At 36.6% G+C, this 20,870-nt stretch overlaps 1 protein-coding gene across 6 annotated transcripts in view; it reads right to left on the bottom strand.

Moving 5' to 3' along the window:
• mical2b (microtubule associated monooxygenase, calponin and LIM domain containing 2b) overlaps positions 1-18,329 on the bottom strand; it is a 121,739-nt gene extending 103,410 nt beyond the window's left edge. For all 6 annotated transcript variants that reach the window (XM_038308705.1, XM_038308706.1, XM_038308707.1 and 3 more), the window contains exon 1: positions 18,214-18,329. The gene's annotated coding sequence lies outside the window, so the exon portion shown is untranslated. The remainder of the gene's footprint in view (positions 1-18,213) is intronic.
• Positions 18,330-20,870: the final 2,541 nt, after the last annotated feature.

The raw sequence follows: 20,870 nt of genomic DNA, 5'->3' as shown, positions 1-20,870 counted from the left end.
TAACTGTAGCAGCTAAAATGGACGAGGACTTAATCCTTTTAAACTACGAGGACATTGTTTTAAACATGCATTTAAAAATAAATGCATCTTAATTTTAAGTATTTTAGTTATCATAACCATAGATAAGTTTCTTGATTGAAAAACAATCTAGAAAATAAGTAAAGATTTCTTAAATTAAGTCTATTTACCGTTAATTTGAGGAGGTAAATGAGATAGTTTGCCAATGGAATAACAATTTTTACTCTAGAAATAAGATAATTTGATAACGTGCACTTCAAATAAGACAATGCAATTGTATATTTTTATCTTAAATGTAAATTATCTTGTTCCATTGGCAAAGTGTCTCTTTTGCCTCCTCAATCCAAAAAGAAATCACCATATTTTAAGAAAAAAGGGCTTATCTAGATATCAACTTTTCCATCGCATGTCCACTTTTTTTCCCCACTTTTTTTTAAAGAGACACAAACCTCTGATATACCGATTTTTTTTTTTTATCAATTTGAACCTGAAAACATTTAACTAGTACATTTTAGGAACAACACTTCCATCACAAGTCACAACAACAGCCGTTAATTTTGCTTACACAGTGAATTAAACACATTAAGGTTTAAAAAAAAAAAATAACAACATGGTCATTTTCTTTTGCCTACCTTTTAAAACAGAAAAAAAGAAAACTTTACACAGATTCCTTTTTATTTCACTTTTTCATTTGCATTACTTTGTGTTTGTGTATCAGATAAAATCTTAATAAACAACAATGATGGTTGTTTTTGTCATTTGACTAAAAGCTTGTCAGAAAAGTAAAAAATCTCCAATACTTTTCATTAAATTTAATGTTTCTTTTTCCATTAAAAATATAAGTTCAGACCCTGTGCTCTAATTACATTTCTGTGCAACTTTTCCTATAATAATAATACATTTTATTTGTATTGCACTTTACATTTAAAAAAATCTCAAAGTGCTACAGAATTCATAGTTCTTCTATGAATTCTTCTATCTATTCTATAGATCTTCCAGAGTCATCAGAACAATCAATCCAGTTGCTGCAGTACTAAAGCTTTTCTGGAAAATAAGAACTTTTTTCTGTATATCTTTAAACCACATCGGCCTGGTCCACAGCTAAAAGAGACGCACCCATACTTAACCCTCAGATAAGCGGCTCTAAGTGGGACCACACTCCCATCTTCTGCATATTTGTTTTTCCCCAGGGGGCCAAACCACAGCACAGAAAAGTGGGTCGTTAATGGGAGAGAAAACATGGGTTTAAGTCTGTAAATAGAAGTAGACTAAAAAGTTTGATCAAATATGTGTTTAGATTGAAGCAGACTTATAATAGGTTTTCAGAAGCATTTTTGTTTAAAAAATAACTGAAAAGTACATTTAAAAAAATGTAATATGAGTTCATCTATTTTTCAAATAATTGTATTTTGCCTTATTTTGAGCAGCTAAGGCTATTGTCATTTTAAGGTGATGAGTTAATTTTAGAATAAAAGAGAAAAACAACTATTATCTTAGTTTAAGTTTGTGATATTTATTCATCCATTTACCTGCTAAAACTCGGGGCAAATACATTTATTTTAAGAAATTTTACTATTCTTAGGTCAGTCTTTGCAGTGTAAACAGGTTCCTTTTTCAATATATATTTCAGCATTTAGATAAAGATTCTAAAAGTTTTTTTGATTTTTTTTTTTTTCTAAACTAAATTATTTAAAAGGAGAGATTAGATGTGAACTGAATCAGAAGTGCAACCAGTAATCTAGTTGTAAAAAAAAAAAAAGAAGGGATATGCTGGGTTGTTTTTTTTAAGCATTTACAGCCTAATTAATATATTCTATAAACCTAAAGCAATACGCATGGTATGGTTGTTACATTGTCAGGTACGCTGGTCATTGACCTTGACCAGGGCACCTTACAGTAGAGCTGCAGTCAGTCCCTGGACTGGCATGGCTATCACTGCCTCTACATAGGTAGGGACTCATTTACCACTGGAATCAGCTTCATATCCATGGAAGGACACTTCTTTGATTTTATTTATTTTGCTCAGGCTACTCGTAAGCCCACAGGCCACCTGATGTTGAAAGGGCGATATTATTGCCATTACTGTTAATATATAGTAGAAATCTTACATATTCAGTAATAAAAAGTCACAGGGGATGGTATGAGGGATGGTCATTTAAGAAGGTGAATGATTTTTAAGATGTTTTTGAAGAAGGGGGGTGCCATACCTCCTCAACTCGAGTACCGAGAACAACCAACCTGCAGATTAATTGTGGGCAAAGTAAAGGGTCGACTATGGATGTCCCAATCTGATGTTGATAGCAGATAGATATCAGACGTAAAAATATATATCGGAATACATCAGCCTGCATCTAAAATCTGATATTATCAAGCTGATAGAAACACCTCTATGTGAAGTTTCTCTGACCCATTGGTTAATTATTCATGGGTCAGTTGTTCTCATAGTTCTTGTTGTTGATTATTGTTCTCCTTAGAGTAAAAATAGTAATAGAACTTTATTGATCTAACATTGGAGAAATTAACTCTCTGCATTTAACCCATCCCCTTAGGGAAGCAGTGGGCTGCCATTGTGTGGTGCCCGGGGAGCAGTGTGGGGTTAAGGGTCTTGCGCAGGGGCCCAGAGTGGAGGCTGTGGGGAATGAACCGGGTACTTGCAACCTTCTCAGAGCACAAGCGCACTGCTCTAACCGCTAGGCCAACACCCCCCCATCTCTTGATCAAGACTTTTTAACATTACAATGACTCAAAGAGTAATAAAGGTATGATTCGTGCTGTAATGGCATCAGGTCAATATCCGTATCAGCTAATACTCAAAACTGCAACATCACAGAGACGTAAAAATTATACAGAAGATTAAATCAACCAACCAACTAAAAGAGTTCCTGATAAAGAAGCCAGAGAAACTAAAAATCCAGCACTAAAAAAAAGCAAAACCCAAAGATTGTTGATTTACAACCTTATAATGCTTTTACATCAAACTTTTGGGTAGTTTAACCTCAAAGACTCTGGTTTTTGAAGCATTTCATCCCAATCTAAACTCTCTCTAAACCCTGGAAGGGACCAGAGAAACATACCATGGTACAGTAACAACTTTTTAATTTGTAATATGATGCAATATTGCAGCTTTTAGTTCCGACTAGCATGGATATAGATCCGATATGTTGTCAGCACAAATCATCCATGCTTTAGTTGCTTTTTTTGTGGTATGGAGTGAAAATCTTCTTTTGGGAAGTAAGCTTTTATGATCAATGAAAACAGCAACTTTTAAACAGAGCGTGCAAGAGGAGAAATAGGCTCGTGCATGCAGTCCACGACTTTAATAGGAGTTCCCTCTCAGGACGGGGTACAGCGTTGTGCATGTGCATCTTTTTTTGCTAAAATCCTCCACTATACCTTTATGAGAAGTGCTGCCACACCTCCAACATTGTTACCCTGTTAGCTCTGTGTTTCGGATAAAAGCGCTGCTGGATAGACTAAATGCTGGAGCAGGGTAGAGCTGAGATTTTAGATGCAGCCCAATATAATCCAAAACTTGTTTTTTGGTTGGCATCTAAACATTTCAGGCTAAATGAAGCAATGGATATTTTTATATTTTCACCAGCAAACTCACTCTAAAACACCTCATTGGGCAGCAGTTAAAGTAACCATCAAAAGCCTTGCCTATATAGGCAAATAACCTGTGGTTTACAGGGCAAATACAAAGGCTTTATTACAATCAGTTCGTCTCACATTTAAAATATGGGAAGCAGGAAAGGGACAGAAATATTTGCATCTAGTTCAACCCATCAAATGCAAATAAAAGGGGTTAGGTGCATCTTCAATACGCAGATACAAGATCACTGTGACACAACTTGGGCAATAAATTATTAGATAACATAACAGAATGTTTCATATTCAGCAAATAAACATAAAACTCCTAAAATTACCAACATAAAGTCAGATCTGCTTCAAGGATGCTGTCTTACTGAAACCCTACTGCATGTCTGTTTTGAAAAAAAAAAAAAAAATCGCAATTTCTCATTTACCTGCCTACAACCAGACGGTTCGTATATGAACAATCTTCTCACGATAACACCAGCTCAAGAAAAGGAGTGATAATCAGATGTTTAAAACGTATCGATAAAAGAAAAATGCCAATCAAAAACTTACCTTCTAAAATCAACAAAGACAACACACGGTGGGACATCGGCACTATGGCAAGAAGGAGTCCAGGCACCAAGATCTGGATCCAGAATAAAACTGAAACAACTCTTTTATATCGAAGTAGTGAGATCATCTTTGTATTAAACGGCCAATAAGCTCAGAGTTAAGGTTCCCTCACTCCTTTTATGGTTTTTCGATATCTCATATCTCAACTGTTTCTTTAAAAGCGGTTAAACAGTTAAGTCGGTGGTGTTAATTGTCTTTGTTGGTACAAAGGTTGCATCCTGCATGAAGGAGTCCAAACAGAAAGCTATAAATGACTATAAAAGGAGATATTTGTGTGTGCAGCACACCTTTTAAAATCACTGCAGGCCATTTAAGGCACAATCCAAGGCTGTTTTTTTTTATTTGCATTTTGCTAGCATCGAGACTAAATTAGTTATTTTTCTAAATTGATCAAAAGTTCAATAAGTTCCTGGAGGTGCTTTTTTGTTTACACTTTGGCTGCTAATAGTTAGATTTAAATGACCTTAAATTACCTTGACGTTACATTTCGTGAACTGAATAGACTCACCATCAGAAATGGAGAAAATTGTGTTTTTGTAAAAGACTTCTGGTAAAAAGGAAATGTGGTCAAGTGTGCAGACATTTTCTTAAAAACATCAGTTTACTCTATTATCAAGAGGATCTTTCTATTAAAATGGCTCCACCATTGAACTTCTGGCCAGAGAAAAAACCCGTAATATGTAGCCAACATTTGGAAGAAGAATGTTTTCAAGATGACTTGGATAATAGCGCGTTGTGACAAACACCAGATACAGCACTGGGACTTGATCAACAGCCGATACCGCACCGTGACGTCACTAACCAGTTGGTGGCAGTAGTGTTCTTTGACAAACATGGATGTCAAATGAAATTACTCGTAATTAAAAACATTTATTGAACAGTATGTAATAATTTCATGTTTAAAGTAATTTCAGAAGTTTGTATTCTGAATATAACTGAACTTTTCCTTTAAAGTGTGTCAATCACTGACATTTATAAAGGATATTGCAATTCCACCAAAGTGGCTATGAAACGTCCCATTTGTGGGTCTAAATAGAGACCGATGGGTGTGTAAAAAAAAAAGAAAAAAAAAAAAAAAAGGAAAATATTTGGAAAAAAACAAAATTTTATTCTCATTACATTTCAAGTACAAGACAGACCCGCTCTGGAGCAGTTTTTATCTTCTGGCTTTCAGGCCATGTGTCTGGCTGTGTTGAAAGAGGATTTAATTGGTTCATGTGAGCTCTGAAATCAGACCCTTAATCCTCACATCGCATTAACACCACACAGTGCTCAAGTTTTAGTTAGGATTACACCTTCATCAACAGCTGTGGCACCAAATGCCACAGGGCTCAATGAACCAAGGGACACAAACCGGTCAATGAAAATACGGTGAGGTCAGAGAGGTCCTGACCCTAAGTTTGATCAGATGTCACAAAAGATTAGTGTTTTTAAACATTTAACCATCTTAAATGATTTCCAGTAGCATCAGGGCGTCAGGAATGTCTTGACTTTGCGTTGGTTTAGATTCAGTTTTAGAGCAATTTGTGCTGCAGGTTTGGACCTTCACACCATGCTTGGAAGTGTAGGATTTGTGGGATAAAGAGTATTAGACCCCTGGGGTGAGAGTGTGTTATAAGTTTGCTTAGCCACGTTTGACCCCCATTGTTTCCAGATGGTAACCAAAACACCCAAGACAAAAATATTTGAAAATAATAAATATAATATAAATAAATAATAATAAAATGTTTTTATTATTCACTTTCTTAATAGAAAGGAGGTGCATGAATAAAAGAAGATCAAGGCTCATTGAAACATTCACCCCATCAGAGATTAACCCATCCATCCATTTTCTGTCACGCTTATCCAGGTTGTGGTCTTGAGGGGCTCTGGTGCCTAAAGGCTGATTTATACTTAGAAACCAAGTCGTCTGCGTGTGTCGCAGTGAACGCAATCATAGGTGACCACAGACAGGAGGCCTCTGATTGGTCAAATCTACATCTGCTCTACACTATGCGTATTTCCTGTTTGGTACCTTACCCCCCGTTTTGTTTTTATGATCACCATTGTGGAAAACGTCTTGTGAAGTTGGACCAGCTAGAAGAGCGAGGTGCACGAGAACGCTGGGACCCTTTTTCCACCTGGATCCCCGCTCTTTTCACCCTCATATCCCTCCGTTTTTTTCGCATTAACTTGTCCCCACTTCCTCACTGCCTCGGCCATATCTAGACAGCTAGTTCATGATTGTCCCTCTTGCGTTGTGGCGTAGAATAACATAGCGCAGACAACGCCCCAATATTGGGCATAAATCTAAAATATCTGCGACAAGCTCACTGCGACACACAGGAGTAGAACCAGCCCTTTACTCTACCTGTCAACAGGCGAGAGGCGGGGTCCACCCTGGACAGGTCATCAGTCCATCGCAGGGAAACACAGATACAAACATCCATTGACGCACAAACTCACACCTAAGGAGAATTTAGAGAAGCCAGTTAAACTAACAGTCATGTTTTTGGACTGTGGGAGGAAGCTGGAGTACCTGGAGAGAACCCACACACGCTCAGGGAGAACATGCAAACTCCATGCAGAAAGACCCCGGGCTGGGAATCAAACCCGGAACCTTCTTGATGCAAGGCAGTAGTGCTGCCCACTGCACCAACCCAGAGATAAAACCAACAACATTAATCAGTCACCTTTCCAATTATCAAATACTTTTATTTACTTTAGCAGTTCTTTTATTACCTGGATCCAAACATTGCTAATTTATTTGGATATAAAACATCTTCGTGCAAATTAGGGCTGCAACTAACGATTATTTTAAAAATCGATGAATCGGCCGATTATTTTTTCGATTAATCGATGAATCGGACAAAAAATATTTTTTATATTGACCTCTTTATTCCAAAATAAACATTTTAGACAGAACAAACAAGCACACAAGTACAGGTTGCTTCAAATTATAAATTGTATTTGGAATAAAAATGAGAGAACTAGGGGTGCTAAAAAACACATCCTCCAAAGACAGATATTTACATGGGAATGTGGCAGATAATTAATTGACATATTACTGATCTTGCTGGATTTTATTCTGCTTTACTTCCATAAATTGCAGGATCTTCTTTACTTTATCTTTGCCAGAAGATTTAAACTTTAAAAGCCTTGCCCTCATAATTTGCAAGTTAATTAATTTATAAAGAAAATATAAACGCTGCTTAAGCTAATTCAAATGAAATTAAAAGTAAAATAAGTAGCCAACCTTCTCACTGTCTGTAACCTACTACCACGGTAAGGAAAGCATCAGATGAGCTACCTGAGAAACTAACGTTACGTTTCCCCACTTTAAAACCAAACAAACATGGTGCTTCCGTGCCATGTTCATTTGTTTTTACAAAAGTTGCATGTTACGACTTTTTTCACTTTACAAAGCGCAGGCTATTTTAATTATTGTGATCAATTTGCGCTGGAGGGGTCTGAAAAGTCGCTGAGTTGGCAACACTGCACCTGCAGCGCTGGCTCACTCTGCCGTATTTTTTCTTCTTCCCCCGTTTCAGTCAAGTGGATGTGATGACGGCGGCGGCGGATGACGCATTAATCGCCCGACACAACTAATCGATGATGAAATTCGTTGCCAACGCTTTTAAAAGTCGATTTTTATCGATTTTATCGATTCGTTGTTGCAGCCCTACTTATATCACATTCTTATCACTGACAGGATATCATGATTAAAGTCTACACAATAAATTAAGCTTTAATCCAGTGTAGTGTAAAAGCTCCTCAATAATTGGTTGATCTGATCCAAAAATAAAGCACTTTCTCAGTTTAGCTATAAAGTTGGTGAAATAATAATTGAACACGCCTCCATTTTTTTCTAGAGGTGCTATTGGCATGGCATTTTCACCAGATGTCGGTGGCAATCAGCACAAATTATTATCAGCTGAACCAGCTGATAATAATTTGCACTGACAAGAGGCAGGACTGCTTTCTGATTACTGAGAGTTCGGCTTGCGTCTGGGCTTTCCATGACTTTTTCCACCTCCCTTTCTTCACGTGTTCAATACTTTTTCCCTGTGCCAATTTCACTTTACTACAAATAGCTGAACTTTTGGACATCTACGGTTTGCTTTCTTTATATGTGTGGATTGAGTGGATTGTTACCGACATCTGGTGAGAATGTCATGCCAATAGCACCTCTAGAAATATATTTACTGAGAAAAATGATGGCGCGTTTAATACTTATTTCACCCGCTGTATAAACTTTAAACTTTAAAGGAGTATACCACTAAAATCTTAATCCAAAGATCCCAAAGAGAAATTTCTGTTCAGCTGTTGGTTTCCTCCCTCTGGAAAATCCTCTGACACGTTGAAACTCAGCTTGGCCTTTCTCATTTGACAGCAGCCCAGTGACGACGACGCTTGGCTCCCTGGTGTATTTTTGTCCCCCACACACACACATCTCATATATGAAATGACACCCCCATATAAGTCAAATACTTATTCCAGGAAGTCACAGCTTGTGCAACAGGCCCCCCTCTAAGCCGTCCAGCCACCGATAAGCAGCAAACACCAGCATGAAACAGCCTGAGATTAAAATCGTGAGGCTCGGCTGGTGAGCAGCCGGAAAAGATGAAAGCAAAAACACATTCCATGAATGAGTGGAGACAGATTGGCTCCCGTCTTGATTTTAGAAACAGGGCAATTTAAAAACAAGCAGTGCTGCAGGTTTTTATCATAGTTCATATTTTTCCAATCCAATTTTTTTTTTAGATTCCATTTTCTGCATGATCTCCACATATTTACTGTATATGAAGGGCTTGAAAAACCGCTAAAAGCTGTGTAAAATATTTTGCTGATGTATTAAATCTGTGCCTTCTTATTAGGGCTGAACGATTTTGGAAAATAATCTAATTGCAATTTTTCTTTCTTTATATTGCGATTTAATGCACTTTTTTTCCCCCAGTTTAATTGATCATGTCTTTTTTTAAACATATACAAACAACAAATCAATCTGTTTCATCGCTGTGCAGATTAGGTACTAAAAGACACACTGTGTCCTAATTAATGATCACATTCTGCCTACGATATATTTCAACCAGAATTGCAATTTAATTTTGACTTTTCTCTACATAACCACAAGCAACAAAAATGGCCCCTAAATAAAGACAATTGTAAACAAGGACTATTTAAATCAAGAACTTTTAATGTTTTTATTAATCAGAATATTATTCAAGAGAACAGCTTTTAACTGATTTGGACATCAGTCCTTGTTGAACATCCAGCCAACAAACCAGTCTATGTATTAAACTGATAAACTGGTACTTAGTGCAATGTATGAATATATAAACTCTAAAACAAGTAATAAAATTAGATTATCTCACTGCTGCAACTGTCTTCCCTTCCATGTGGAGGCAAATCCACTTTAAATATTTTACTGACACCTAAAGAACGCGTCTGATTCACTAATTGTTACATAGCCAAAAATTGCAGACGTCCGCAATTTGGAAATTGCATTTTTTTCAATCGCGATTAAATTGAAAATGCGATTAATTGTTCAGCCCTACTTCTTATTCCAATCCAAGTATTTTTTTTTTCATCTTTACAGGAAGATAGATGGAGAAAAAAAGCTTCTGCTTCCCTTCTGCGTCAGGTCGATTGCTGTGCACATGTTGGTCGGATCATATGACTCAGACAATCCCAGCTGTCCATGCAAAGCTGTGCAGCAGAACCCAGTGGAAAGTTTATGAAGCGAAGAGCCAGAAGTGACCGAAAAAAATATGATAAACTGGAACGGCACTAAAATGCAGTGTCATAATCAACAGGTCATATCAAAACACAAACATGGAAAAATGCTGCCAGCATTACTCAAGCACTAAGGCATTTTGCTCTGCAGGAACAAATTTAATCCAAAGGTATACCTTTAAACTTTAAAAAAAATAAACCTGGAAAATAGCCATACATCTGTCAGCCATTATTAGTGTTTTTTCTCTTCTTCTTGTATCTGCCTTGGTCGATACGCGCAATGAATGCAATGGATGATTTATTATTGCTGCCCTCTGGGAAGAGGCTTCACAGCATTCGATGCAGGTCCAGCAGATTCCGAAACAGTTTCTTCCCCACCGCCATCAGACAGCTGAACTGCTTTGAAAAGTCTGAATCATGTTTCTGACTCAGCCAAAAAAACCAAAATACTGCGTATTTGCACCATATATATTTAATGCTATGAACTTCCAAATCAATGCGTTATTTTTGCACCATGTTTTTTTCTCCCACACAGTTAACATTTGATCAATGCTGCACTTTAAGAAATGGAAATGGTACGAAATGAAATTTCATTTGACTAGAAGTCCAAGTCTAATTTCCTTTAACAGCCATGCTTTAAGCATGAATCGCTTCCATTAGCTCCAATGTTAATGTTTTTAATAGATTTCTCTTTTTTGTTCATATTAAGGCTTGTGTAATGTTTGCTATCACTGTGATTTTTATTATGCAAACAGAGGAAAGAGAAATTTAAAGCAATAATGCCTCAAAAATTGGCCCAGAAAAAGCAGCACATATTTTAAGGCATTAAGGTTATGTCGCTTTGATGTTATTGACGTATAAGACGCTGCATAATTTTTTGTTAAATGACTCCGACTGCCTAAAGTCCTATTTCCAGTGAGCCAACTTAAAAAAATATATAAAAGCTTACAAGACTGCAAATTAAGGCTGGGAAATTAATTGCATATGCAATATAATCGCAATTTAACAAACTGCAATGTTAAAATCGTAGAGGCGCTGATTTTTAATCACACTATATTTAACAAGAGTAAGACACTAAATTTCTTCCTCCTGCCCTGTAGGTGGTGATTAAATAATATGAGTGGATTTGTCACCAGACAGAACGGCAGAGAGATTTGCAGCTAGCACGTAGATCCATGAATGGAAGTGGATGTTAATATTAATTCACCAAATAGTAACATTAACGTCGTGTAAAAATCAAGCTTTCAAAAAACGAAAGTGTCGGGTGGAACATCTACAAGCTTAGGTTTAGTGCAAAGAAAAAACAGTAAATAAAACCGCAATTTTAGTTAAAAATAATTGCAATTTAGATTTTTTGTAAAATCGCTCAGCCCTACTACAAATAAAACAAATGTATTTTTATTGGTACCTCTGACCCTTCTAGCTTCCAAAGCAGACATGGGGGACGTTAGGGATAAATATTAATGTCCTTTAAATGTTCTTGTTCATTAAATTTTGTTGAGTTTTCAGCTTCAGATAAATAAAACTAGCCTTGTGAGACCATCCTGATCTCGCAAGCTTTCAAGATTTCACTCGCTAATCAGTCTGGAGCATAGATATCCATAATAAAGGATATTATGGATATCTATGGTCTGGAGACTCTCCGTTGAAGAAAATTTGGAGCCGTTCACCAAACGAACGTCCAATCAGCTTTGGCTTTGAGGCGGGTTGAGGTGTGACGCAACGAGAAGCGCGACAGTTCAGTCTAAAGAACATGGCGGCTTCAGCCGATGAAACTAGCGTTAGCGTGGCTATCGAGTAAGTTTTATCGGAATTACAGAGTATTTCTTCACTGAAAGAAGAGCAAAACACTGCTCTGGAGGCTTTTCTCAGAGGAAAAGATGTTTTTGCTCTTCTCCCGACTGGTTTCGGCAAGAGTAGCCTGGCTGTTAGTACGTCATATGCTTTGTTGATCTAATTGGTTTATTTGGCCCGTCTATCACCAACATAGGCCAATCAGAAAATTACTGCAACCGAAGGTTTCCAGATGGATATGCGGAGCAAATCCATTTGGCAGAGTCAGGTTAAAGTAAAACACCCTAAAAATTTAATTAAAGGAATAGTACACCCAAAACATGATTAGCCTTCATTTTCTACTCACCCCATGCTGAACAACACTCTGGAGTACTTTTTTGATATCTCAAATGCATCTGGAGATCTGGGAGGCTTCTTCCTGTCTGCTGACATTCAAATAATGGAGGTCTATGGCGCCCGAGGCAGAAAGGTCCATAAAAGTCCACAAAAAACGGGTCAATATTCCTCCATACTGCTCGTCCAATGTATTCCAAGTGTCCTGAGTGGGTAGCATCCAGAATTTACTCGAAACGAAGTCATCTAGAATGTTTTTAGAGCATAAACAGTAGTGTATAGGATTTCCTAAAAGCGCGTTCACGGCGCTACGGAAACCGTGGCAGACCAAACCAGATGAAAGTTGAAAGCTGAATGCGCACTTTCGTCTGGTTTGGTCTGCCGCGGTTTCCGTAGACTCGTGAACGCGCTTTTAGGAAATCCTATACACTACTGTTTATGCTCTAAAAACATTCTAAATGACTTCGTTTCGAGTAAATTCTGGACGCTACCCACTCAGGACACTTGGAATACATTGGACGAGCAGTATGGAGGAATATTGACACGTTTTTTGTGGACTTTTATGGACCTTTCTGCCTCGGGCGCCATAGACCTCCATTATTTGAATGTCAGCAGACAGCAAGAAGCCTCCCAGATCTCCAGATGCATTTGAGATATCAAAAAAGTACTCCAGAGTGTTGTTCAGCATGGGGGTGAGTAGAAAATGAAGGCTAATCATGTTTTGGGTGTACTATTCCTTTAAGGACGACCATCATGCTCAGGTGTGACTTTAAGCCTCAGTTTAACAACAGAAGATCTGACATCAAGCAGGGTTTTACGGTTTAAAGTCTGTTTTCCTTTCAATGTGCTTCAGTGATTAAAGACCGTTCCACACAGATCACCCAAATTAAACATCACTGCAAAATGTCCCACTCTGATATTCCTACAATGGCGTACCCAAACCAAGAAGCCCTGCTGATCCACCGCATAAAATATTATTATTATACATTTCTAAATATAGTTTTTGGGTTTTTCCAACTTCGTAATGGCTGCCCTGAGAGTCACATTAAAAAGCTCAATTAGGTCCTAAAGTCTGTGTCACATGAGCGACAGACAACCCAACAGAAGCACCGCAGCAACACAGCAAACAAACAGCATTATTCTAAAAAAGATCCATTGTTCTGGTTTCCTTTCTACATACAAATAAAAATAAAAATAACAGGAATGCATGGTTTGTAAAACAGCAGTCGTCCCTTCCTGCCGGGTGGTAATCAAGGCGACAGTGCAGTTCAGACTGAGGTATAAAATCAGCAGCGAGTCATCAGGTGTTTGTAGCTGTTAGGAACATTAGTAAGAATCTCCTCCATCAGACCTGTGACCTTTAAGCCATTGGCGCTGACCAAGCTGCTTTTCACCGACATGTTCATTCAGCAGCCGTAAGCTCCTCGTAGCACCTGCTGCTCCTAATCCTCATTCGCATCACATCAGTAATCCAATGAATTACAGACACACCAATTGTTAAACCTGGCATGTATCCTGATGGTGAAAAGGAGGAGCAGCAAAGAGCTTCCAGAAACAACAAGGCTGAACTGAGTGGAGGTTGTTTTTTTTTTCTTCCCCCAAACATCTGAAACATTAGGCCAAAGATAAGTAGGTGAGGGTATAATGATGAAATCCTTCTGCATGACTGGATTTCAGCTCTCAGGAGGCATGGAGCCACCTGTGGAGGGTGGAGTTAACTCCTTACAGTGAGGAAAAACCACATCCATTTGGGTTTGAAACTATTTAATTCAGGGTTTATAAAGGAATGAGTAACTCTAATTTAATGCTTATAATGCCATCAACAAGTGTTTTATATATATATATATATTTATATTTTTTTTTTATTTGCATTTTCATACTCGTATAATCGTTTTTTTCTTCACCTCAAGCTTAGTTTTTAAGTACATACAGCTTTACGATCAACCGGAAAGCACTTCCACGCAAATAAATTGCAATATAATATATTTGACAATTTATTTATTTTTTACAAACTTTTTTTTTTTTTTTTTTAAATAAAGCATTTTAAATGCCATGCTAACCACATTTATTGAATTTTAATGCCAATTAAGGCCTAAATTTACAAAATAATAAATTTAATGACTTTTAATGACCTGCAGGAACCCTGTACCTGATGATTGAAAAAAATAAATAAAAAATTTGGTGCAGAAGAAACTGAATTTATTGTAGATTTTGTATAATCCCAATCAGGTCAAGATCATGTATACAGGCTTTATTATTTGGATGCACCTCCATTAACAGTTGATCAAACATCTCTCAGCAGGTCAACATGATTTACTGCTGGCAGGACATTTTACTCATTTAATCTATTTCTTTAAAGAATCTTATTTTGAAGCACATGTCACAAGTTTTCTGGAAAAAACAAAAACGTGGTCGGCTGTAGGGCTGGGTATCAATTCAAATGACAAGAATCCGTTCAATTCCAATTCTCCAGATTTATAATCAATTCTTTTTGATCTGATCTGATGCAATCCAACATCAAACTGGATTGCTGGTATTAAAAATATATATTCTTCAGCTGTTACCTAAATTACCTAACTGTAGTTTTGCATTATATGATACCATTGTTACAGTAAAGGTTTTGTGGAGGAGTTTTTTTAAGACTCGCCCTCTCCATTTTAAAAAAAAATTTGCGCATGCAATTGCATGCATGAGCCCATTTCTCCTCGTGAAACAACAGCAAATTAATAAAGTAATGGAACTCATTGATGGTGGAAACGTCTTTTTTTTTTAAGTTGTTAAAGCACTAGTGGCTCCTGGAAAGGACCACAGGTCGGACATATCGAGGACTAAAGGCCAATTTATGCTTCTGATGCATAGCCTCTGCAACCGTAAAATCTGTCTCTGTGCGCGACCGCGCCCCCCGCGCAGAGGCTCTGCAACCGTCGTCTTGCACCTCAAAAAAATCTACACAGACCGTCGAAAACCCGCGCAGACCTCAAGCGGACATACGCAGACATAAAGCAGCTGTGATTGGTCCTTCGTATTCCTTTCCAGCCGTCTGTGTGGTCGTCCTTCTCGATTCGGTGCTGAGGCGCACCATTTTTAAAAATCCAGCAGTAAAGACAACAATGGATAACCATGATGAAAGGTTGATTGAGGAGGTTTGGAAGTTCAACCACTTGTACGATCAGACAGGTTTTGGAAAATAAACACCCCCGCCGAAGTTCTCGTGACCATCCATCGAAGTTCTCGCAAGTTCTTGAAAATAGGCTCCACCTTATGCTTTGGTGGGAAACTGCTGTGCGTCCCTAGAAATTCCAGACAGACGGTACAGAAGCATACGAGCAAAACTGGTTCACGGCCAGACACAAGCGACATTTGATGTGAGCTTTTGCAGCAGTCTAATCCTCCCTTAAGGCCTCCGTACATGGGTCGTGTGCGCTAACCACTGCGCCACCAAAGCACACCCGGAAACGTCATCTTTTTTTTAAATCAATCTGAGGTTATATAAATCCATCTTTAGAAACTAATGAGAATTGATTCTAGATTGTAATTTGTTTTTTTTAAGCAGCCCAAGGCAGCGTTTAGGAAAGGTAAATGTATCCTTCATCCTTCTTTTTTAGAAAACAGCTACGTTTCTATCTTCTAGATCAGAGGTCACAGATTAGCGGACCAGGGTCCGGATTCGGACCCAACCCGATTTAAAACATTTATAAATTACTGCATGTTGTCCGACGACAGTGTCTAACTTCACTTGCTCCACTTCTCCTGTTTGTGCGGTGAAGCCCTCTGGGACCAGGCTGCATGTGACACCGATTAGCCAATGAGCTGCTGTCAGTCTGGGTCGCTGCTGCTACTTTTAGACACTGCAGGCAAACCTGTGGCAAGTAATTAAATTATGTTTAAAGTAACAGATTATAATTAAAAATGACCTTTACTGGTTGATGATTTTCTTTATTTGGACTCCGCTGATTTTTAATCGGTGACCCTCTGTTCTAGATAATGGTAAGAATCCAAAGGAACCTGCAGGTACTTTTCCTCCTTTAGTAACTGGTTCAGTTTGAGAAATTCTCCAATGCCACTGACAGCCCAGCCCGTATAATGGTACCACCACCACTATGCCTGACAGCAGGTCAGCTCAGTGTCCGTCTCCTCTGAATGTCAAACTCTTTTCCACTTGCTGCCACCTACATATTTTAGTCAACCTTACGAGCTGCTGAACTTTAGGAGAATAGGAGAACACCCCCCACCCTGTCATCCTGTCGGTCTTTGTTGATGTGAAATAGGGCTGAGTGATATGGACTTCTTATCATGGTGTTTTGTTTTATCGTCATGATAACGATAAAAAATACTCTTCATTACTTCTTTACAGTCTTTCTTGGGTCAGTCTATGGTTGTAACTGCAAAGTGTTTCAAGGCTCATAATCACTGCTCTAAAATAATACACACATTACAAATAGGCCTTTTTAGGACAACAGCTACATAAAGAGGTGTGATCTGCATCATTAAACATCCCACAGTAAGCATGTTTAATCCAATCATTCACATTTGTCCAGCCAAGAATGGAAAAAAGAAAGGAAAAAAGGACAAAAATAAAAATTCTGATGATTCGCCATTTTTTTAAACATAATAAAATCTAGTTCACCATTCAGATGATAAATCTAAATACTTATTATGATGAGAGATTTAGATGATATGATATAAACTAGCATGGAGAAGGACATTTTTGCAGTCCTCCTGTTCATGACATCCTGGATTCTCAAACTAGACCAAGCCTAAAAATAAAACACCAAAACTGATTTGGAGCTGAATAAAGCTTTGGAAACTCTCTAAAATGTATAAAGATGCTTCGTATAAAATCAAATAATAATAATAATAATGAAGTCAGACTCTATTGAACCAACATCAAATCAGATACTGAACAGTTTCAAAATCAAAAGACTGGAATGTCTATGATAAGCAAAAAACTTCAGATACTTCACAGGACTACACACGCCAGTAGCTGGATTAAAATACCAGAATAAATAACTGAGAGTAAATTTTATTTACTCTGTTATTTAGGACAATAAAATATTTCTTCAGCTATTTCAACTATTTCAAAATTGGCATATATATATATATATATATATATATATATATATATATATATATTAGGGATGCACGATATTGGGATTTTGGCCGATATCCGATATCCGATATTTTAAAACTCATGTAGCCGATAACTGATATCGATACCGATGTTAAAGCTGGACAAAAATAAGTAGTCATTGAAAATAGCAGTTTTGTTATCCATTTCTGACACTTTGAAAAATAATATACTCAAATATATTTTCATATGCTGATATCAAATTGATTTTTAAAAACGCGGTATCGATCTATTTTACTTTCACAATCTCGTGAAATTTCATCGTTCTGTTACAAACTCTCGTGATATTTTGCAAATTCTTGTGAGATTTTGTTAGTAAAATAGATCGATACCGCGTCAATATATCAACATATAAAAATATGGCAAAATTTCGGGAGTTTTCGGGGGATTTCGTAGCATAACGATGACACATAGCAATATTTCATTAGTAAAAGAGATTGATATGGTGTTTTTAAATGGCAATATATCAGCATATGAAGATATTGGGATATTTTAATGGATCAATATTTTTTCCCTCGTCTTTAGAAGTTTTTAAGTCTGTAAAAAATAAGTTTTTGAGGAAGAAGAAGTAGAAACTCAGAAGCTGATCAAATATTGGGTTAAATATCGGTGGGGTGGCCGATGTCCGATATTCAGTTTTAAGGCTGATACCGATAGGGGGGCGATTATATCGTGCATCCCTATATATATATATATATATATATATATATATATACATATACATACATACAAACACACACATATATATATATATATACACATCTATACATATATATATTTATTTATTTATTTATTTTTCTCTCTCTCTAGCCTACCTACTCTAATTATGGCGGTCAATTAAGTTGCATAATTTTAGAAACAAATGCATTAACAGAGATAGGAGAAAATTCAGCAGTCTGTCTTTAGTTGCTGAGCAGACAGGCAGTCAGAGTCACTAATGAGGCTTTTTGAATGAATCTTTAACTAATCAGCGTCCAGCCGCGAAGAGACGCTCAGAGAAAGAAAGCAGCACCGACCTGCAGTCCGGGAACCAGAAGCTGATCCTCTGCAGGGTTTCCCTCTCTGCTCTGCGACCTCCTCTCCTATCAGCCGCTCACTCTGCACATTTTCTGCTCCCAGACACCAGCTAAACACTTCAGCACTGCTGTCAAGTTCAGAAACCAACTCCTGCTGGGTGCTTTTCACAATAAAAGCCTCCCCACAACTGTAAGGTTCTGCTCTTACAGCTTTACCTTCCAGTCCAGAGACATCCAATAAAAAATTAAAATATTTACGTTGTGTGTGATGGCAGGATAGTAAATGTTTAATCTACAGAAACACAATGTTATTAGTTGATGCGGTGCCTGATCAAAGTCAAAGAGTATCCCAGTTGTATTTAAGTTCACAAACAAAATCCAGTTGTAGTTTATATAACAAGACTGGATTTTTTTTCTAGAATATTTTCACTGAGATTATGCTACTGAAGCAAAATGTTAAAATCTTAAATAGATTTTAATGATTCTCCTAAGAAAAATAGCATGAGTTTTGTTAAATCGTTAATTTGCTTATTTATTTATTTTATTTTTGCAACATTAGTACAGTGTTTGGAACTTTTATTTTGAAATCAAATCAGCCACCTGTTGGGAACTGGTTTATATCTCTTTCACTTTTGTGTAGCTTCACCCTAACAATGGAGAAATTTAAAAGTTTAATCACTGCAGCAACAACCACTCACACATGTTAAAATACAGCCATCAACTTTACCAGTGGAGTTTGCTTTGTTTACTTTATGTCACAACAGAAAGATTTCCTTCAGGAAATATATCCGTTAATCACCATTCTTTCCATTATGTTGATATTTTAAAATACTACGAGCGAAAACGGAGATTGAATTACGAATTAAATACTATAAAATAGAAACTTTTAATCTCTAACAGGCCTTATTTAATGCTTTAGTCGTGTGCTGCCCCCTGGTGATAAAAAGTCGCTATGGCATCTTCAAGGATTCTAGGTGTCAAGTACTTGTGGGTTTATTTTAATTATTTTAATCTAAATCTCGCTATTTAATTCTAAACCACCTAAATAGCATCTGGTTTTCACCTTTTCAGCGATAAAACATTGATATGATGCCGCTATATATTCGTAGACAGTTCTAGTTAATTTAAAAACAAATTTAATTTAAATGTTTTTTTTTGTTTTTTTTTTTTTTTAAAGTCAGGAAAAAAAGACAAATCCTGGAAATATAACTTCTGCCTTTCCAAAAAAAAAGTAAAAAAAAAAACTTTGTTTCCAAGTTTGAAGACATTTTTCTTCCCATCCAGGAAGCCAATAAAGCTTCCTGGATGGGAAGAAAAATGTCTTCAAACTTGGAAACAAAATTCCAGTGGATTGTTTTTGAATGACTATGACCTGGATGACTGATAATCTTCACCAGTATAATTTCTAAAATGCAACAAAAATGTTTAAAAAAATATACACAAAGGGAAAATGTATTAATGTATAAAATAAAATAAATTTCAGAGTGTGACTGAGGTCATGAAATATGACGAGATTGATGAGGAGGATGATGATGATGATGATGATAATGCTGATGATGATGATGATGAAGTATATTACAAATTAAAGTTAAAGATTTAAAGCTTTATAAATGACAGAATTATACCTTTGTATTTTATTCTAATTAATTAATTTCTAAAAACACACATTTGAGCTAATATTTATGTATACACTGGCCTATAAAATCCATGAATATAAGGTTTAGATGGTTAAAACGATTCATGTTGAATAATCTGCACCGGTTTCTGTTAACGGAACATTTTCTGCATCCAGTTTTACTCTTTTAGTGAAGCTGCACAGATAATCCTGTCAAAACGAGTCTAATTTTTACTGACATCAAATGATAAAACTTACAAAGCTGGAACTAACCTCAGGAACAGATGTGTGTCAGTTCTGGATGCAAAATTATGGAATGGACTAAACAATGAAATAAAGATGTGTAACTCTATATTAATATAGTTTTCAAGAAGACTTTAAAATTATAAAAGGTTACAATGAAATTTGACTGAGTTTGATTTCTCAGTTTAATTTATGTGTTTTGTAATTATGCATTAGTTCCCATGTTTTATTGTGAATTATTGTTATGATGGTACAGGATACGCAAAAATAAGCCTTGGGGCTTCAGCCTATTCCTTTGTCAGTGGCTGTGTGATTGATTCTTTGCAACAACAAAAAAATATATGATTTTATTTTTTATTTTTAAACCAAAATAAAGCAATCATTAATTCATTGATTCATTATAATTAAAAGTAAAAGTAGGCCTTTAGTGCCCTGGTTAGATGAGTTCTATTATTTTGCTTCTATGAGGCAAGAAAGTGATTTAGATTTTGATTTTGCTGCTTACTAATTAGCACCAATCTTAACTTGTGTGCTTAATAATGTGAAAGACTTTTACACCCTGTTTGTAAAAAGGAGCGCTACCGCAGGTCTGTCATCCCTGCTGCAAACACACTCTATAGTGCAACAATAACTTGTGCAATTTGTAATGTCTGTTTCATACCCTGTGCAATAACCTGTTTCTCTATATTTGACACCCAGTGCAATAACTGTATATATAAATATAAATATACATCTATATAAATACCCATGTAAACATCCTGTGCAATAACCCTGTATAATCATCCTACTTTAAAAAAAA

Source organism: Cyprinodon tularosa, unplaced genomic scaffold (genome assembly GCF_016077235.1).
Source record: "Cyprinodon tularosa strain WSP-4 unplaced genomic scaffold, ASM1607723v1 ctg644, whole genome shotgun sequence".
Taxonomy (NCBI): Eukaryota; Metazoa; Chordata; class Actinopteri; order Cyprinodontiformes; family Cyprinodontidae; genus Cyprinodon; species Cyprinodon tularosa.
This window is presented reverse-complemented; position numbering and strand designations above follow the sequence as displayed.